This window comes from Neomonachus schauinslandi, chromosome 12 (assembly GCF_002201575.2).
Source record: "Neomonachus schauinslandi chromosome 12, ASM220157v2, whole genome shotgun sequence".
Taxonomy (NCBI): Eukaryota; Metazoa; Chordata; class Mammalia; order Carnivora; family Phocidae; genus Neomonachus; species Neomonachus schauinslandi.
Window position 1 is genome coordinate 56220744 of NC_058414.1, and position 5005 is coordinate 56225748.

The window sequence follows — 5005 nt, forward strand, 5'->3', positions numbered from 1 at the left end:
ATTAACTCCCAACCCTAAATGCTGAGCACTTCTTCCTAGACCTGCAGCCTATCTCTTAATGCAAGTGGTGCCACCAGGAGCCTGGGTTTAGCAATTCAGTCCTTAGCAATTCTACACCAAATGTGTGATGTTAACACATAAGGTAGATTAGCCATGCAGACGTTCGGCGTGGCTTTTCTTTTTAACAACAAATGCCATTGTTTATGAGCATGACAATATACTACAATGAAATGATGCTTATTAAGAAGCTATCATTTGGAGAACGATATCAACACGCGGAAGTACTTCAGAAAACATGATACTTCTTGTTTAAAATACTGTTAAGCTCTGCTTTTTAATTTACTCAAGCCCTGCCGGTCCTCTCAGAACTAATCGAAACTCACAGTGAAGCTTCCAGGCACCATCAAGAGCCAAGGTTCTGATCTACAGAGCCAGGAGGCTAAGTGCTTCCCCAAGGCTGTGACTTTCCCTCCGACGTGCTCGGGGGTCGCAACTTACCATGAAGCGGGTTTCTGGGTATCTGACCAACAGATACCCAGAAATCTGGGTATGGCTGCCCTCTAATCTTGGGTGTTGGTCCTTTGGTCCTATTGCTTTAGTTAGTGAGGGTAACAGCTACCCGACCCAGACCTGCAAGGGAAGGCGGCTTCTGGAGCTTGATTCTGTACGTTGTTCTCCTCAGTACACCACACAGATGAGGCAAATGTGATGTATATGCATATGCAAATGTGATGTGTTTGATCTATGTGTAATATATATATCGCGTGTGTGTGTGCGTGTGCGCGCGTGTGCACACGCGCGCCTATCTCCATTGTCCTTCTCCCTTTGGAATTGCTTTTCCCCCACTGTTCAGGATGAGAAGGAAAAGAGCATCCAGTGAGTCATCTCAATTCCCTGACCCTTAACTTTAAGTCAGTTTGACCGGACAACTTAGTTTGGCCTTCTGGCTTCTACTTAACCATTCTTCAGAGACTCTATTTCTCCAAATAACCTCGTTGGCAGTGAATTTGACTCCTGATGCTTCCGAAGCTTGAAATGGTAGTGTGTTTTGAGATTGGCAGGAAGCTTTCCTCCATCCATTTCATCCCCCTCACTTGTGAGTTTGAGGCTCCTTTGATTTTTGACACTTGGACCAGCTTAACGTAAAGTGAGAGCCCCTCCTGGGAGGCAGCAGGAGAGTGGAGATCCAGGGCCTTCCCCCCTTTCTCACTCATCCAGGGCAGACTGCACTAACTGAACGCAACACTCTTTCCTGCAAACCTGGGGCTGGCCTCAGAGTCCTTCTGAACATGATGGAAGCCAACAGTGGAAGTCAATGTGTAAGGAGAAACCTACTTGCCAACCTGACATTGAACCCACGTCAATGAACAGTGAAGGCATGAAGTTTGCATAACTGATCACTAGCTCATTGTGCAGTGGAAGGCTGTGTCCCCCAGCTAACGCTTGAAGTTCAATGTGTGTGCTTCTTAAGCAAGCAAGTTAGATGCTCCTGTTTAAGGGCTTCTCTTAAACCACAACAAAATATCCACCTTGTCCATTGATCTCTGTGGGAGAGCCTAACGGAGAGGATTGCTGGAGGGTGAGATGTGTCACTCCCCTGTGCACTGGGAGGTGCTCTGTTCCTCAGGCATGTCAAGCAGGTCCTGGCACAGGTCAGCCCCTGTGTCCCTCTTGCTCAGTGCCCTGCCTCCTGGCCCCTGGGGTTTGCCCACGCCAGGCCCAGCGCTAGCTCTTCCATTTTCCCTAGACCTCCCGGCCTTCTCTGAGCATCATTTGCCCACCTTTGCAAGAACCAAACTCACTCCTATCTCCCTGTTATCTTTGGGAGCAAGCACAGTTTTCTAGCACACCAGGCATTGTGTTAATCATTAGTGGTGTATGATGTTTCATTATCACAAAATCCCCCTTCCCTCCATTTGCTTCTCTCTTTACAGCCTCCCTGATCATTATGTCGGCCATTGGCCATTGGAAGGTGTCCCCTTGCTTAGTAGAGATAATCCCCTTGCTGAACAGAGGTACTCATTCATACTTTTGTACCCAATAACCCTCTGTCATAGATGACTCTCCTGGAGCCAGGCTCTTCTCTCCAGTCCAAAACCATGCCTCAGCACAGTCTCCACCCCTGCACCGTTAACCTCTTGATTGTCTGATATTTCAGGCAGCAAAGGGTCAGCCCCTGCTGCTGAGAGCAAGTCAGGCAGTGGGGTCAGTCCCGTAAACTAACGGCTTCACTTAGCTGCAGCCTTGTCTTCTACACAAAAATCTTCTCTCTCAACGTTGTAGGCTTCTCAGGGTGGGGAAGAGAATAAGGAATTCATCCTCACCCTGTCAGCTTTCACCCAGGCAAGGAGGGAATCTGAATGGGAATCTGAATCTTAGCTTCAGTCTTCTGGAACACAGTTTAGGCTGGGGCCTCCTGAGCCTCCTAGCTAGTAAGACTGACTTGGGAATCTGAGAGTCTGTCGGTGGGGTGCAGGAAGTACAATGGTGTGCAAAGTGTGGGGTGCCACCCCCCCCCCCGCCCCCCCGTCCCTGCCAGCCCCGAGAAGTAAAGTGAGCTCAAAACAATTAGCCAAAGGGATCAACTGTCTGTTTCCCAGACATGGCTTCTGGTTAAAGCTACAGCAAAGTATGAAGGTGCCAGGCACGAAGGAAAACATGGATAATCTCAAATGTTCACATTTCCTCAGTTTCGAAGTTTTCATGGTGTCTTTCCCACAGCCGTTGTTCCAATAAGCAGAGGAACTGCTGGGCCATGGAAAGGGCCCTGGCTTTGGAATGAGAAGACCAGGGATGCATGCTAGCCCCTGCACTTGCTGATGGTGTGACCTTGACCAAGTCCTGGGCAGAGCAATCTCGTGGAACCAAACTGCCCCACTGGTAAACAGGGAACCATTAGAATGTCTTGTTCTCTGTGGCGTTATGAGCTTCCAATAGCGCAAGGTAGACTTGAACGCCAGTTATGTGCTGCAGTTTGCATTACAAAAACAAGGACTTTTTCCTTTTCTCTCCGTCATTCAACAGCCCATGATCCTCCCAGGAGCCCCTCTCCCCCCAGCTCTCCTGCCTTGCTGTATCCAGCATTTGCCAGGGCCACCCAAGGCCCGGTAAGTGGGGTGCTCAGTGGGGTGGGGGGTGAATTCATGATGCATCCATCTCGCCCATGCAGATGGGTAAGGCAGCTGAAATTAATGACATTCCGAGCCACTGCAGTGCTCATCTGCTTAACAATCCAATTTCTAGGACATTTTAGAAGTTGTTAGCTGACTGCCAAAAATGAGGATCATTAAAAATAGATTCACAGCTGTTCAGGAAGCCAGAGATATAATTTTACCTTCATTATGCCTTATTGCAGATGTTATTGATTTAATCTCATTGCATTTTACTGTGTAATATCAATTCACACTGTCTTTGACTTGGAAATTAGGAACTGTATTTATTCTTCTTATTCTCATAGCACCGATATGCTGAGACTGACAGCCACATGACACCAGGTTCCAAGGTGGTGGCACCATTTGGGCAAAGCCTAATTGTAGGGGTGCGGAGCTAATTCCGTGTCATTGCCCACGAGAAAAATCATCTAAAGATGGGGGTCACTGTGCCTTTTAAGAGTGGGTCTACCCACACAAATAATTTAAATAAATGAATCAAAAGAACACTTGGTTTGGCTTGCATGTCACCAAAAAAGTTGGTTCAATGAATCTTTCACTTCTCTGGCAATTCTTTTATCCTGAAATTTTCACATTGAAAATTGCTAGAGAATTTAATCTGAAATAAATTAGTGTACATTAGGATATTGTTTTCCAAGAGGGGTTTCTCAGAACATTTGTCTTGAGATACTCTATGATTTTTTTTTGAAAAAAGGTCTAGGGGCACCTGGGTGGCTCAGTGGGTCAAGCGTCTGCCTTTAGCTCAGGTCGTGATCCCAAGGTCCTAGGATCAAGCCCCACGTCTGGCTCCCTGCTCAGGGGGAAGTCTGTTTCTCCTTCTCACTCTGCCCCTTCCTCCGCTCATCCTCTCTCTCTATCATTCTCTCTCAAATAAATAAATAAAAATCTTTAAAATAAAAATTTAAAAAAGGTCCAGTGCTTGTTTGGCACACATATACTAAAATTGGAATGATACAGAAATTAGCATGGTCCCCTGTGCAAGGATGACATGCAAATTCATGAAGCGTTCCATGTTTTTATATAAATAAAATAAAATAAAATAGGTCCTAAACCCAAAGAGTCTGGGAAACACTAAATGATAAGTCCTTCTATTAAGGAGTTACAGTATATGTTGGCATATTAAGGTTCCAAGCATGAAAGAAATTTGCTCACTTTGTTTAATCCAGCATTTTCCGAACTAAAGTGATGCAGAATCGTTTGTTCTCCCCACCCATTTACATCTCTGAGTGCTAGTGTGTGGAGGAATACCATTTGGGAATCACTGCTTTAGGACAGTACTGGAAGAAGGAAGGCCACCTCATCGCTAGGAAGTCCCACACATTTGTTGACTGCCAGTATGGCCGCCATCTTGAACCTAAATGAGCCATTCCTGATTTACAAAGGTTTGGTTCATGAACTTTTTGACCTGAGTGTCTGCGGCTTCATCTCTCTCTTCCTTTCCCTATTTCACTGTCTCAGCCTCCAGACTCAGGTTCCATCCCATTCACTTCCAATTTCCGGCCTCCCCGAACCCCTCTGCACCTGTGAGTGATGAGCTTGGCAAGTTTTCTTGGGGCAGAGTTGATGGGGTGGTGGGGAGGCCCATGCCTACTCTATTTTTACTAGATTCAGCCATTTCCTCAAGTAAGTAGCTCTACACGAGTGAGAAAATTTGTTCATATGGTATGCTCCAAAGCCTATATGACATCAAGTATAAAATGATTCCAAATTTGCCCTATTTTTTTTGTAACATGAACATGTTTCATGGCCTTTAGCAACTCATTTAGCCACTCTGTCTTGATGAGTGGTTGGCATAGCACGCCTAAAAATGCACAAGTGTCTGTCTATATTTATAA

The 5005-nt window shown here is 46.0% G+C and overlaps 1 non-coding gene across 1 annotated transcript; it reads left to right on the top strand.

Moving 5' to 3' along the window:
- Nucleotides 1-4085: 4085 nt before the first annotated feature.
- On the top strand, nucleotides 4086-4188 carry LOC123326408. Its single transcript, XR_006541070.1, has one exon. It is a non-coding gene; the product is annotated as a U6 spliceosomal RNA (small nuclear RNA).
- Nucleotides 4189-5005: the final 817 nt, after the last annotated feature.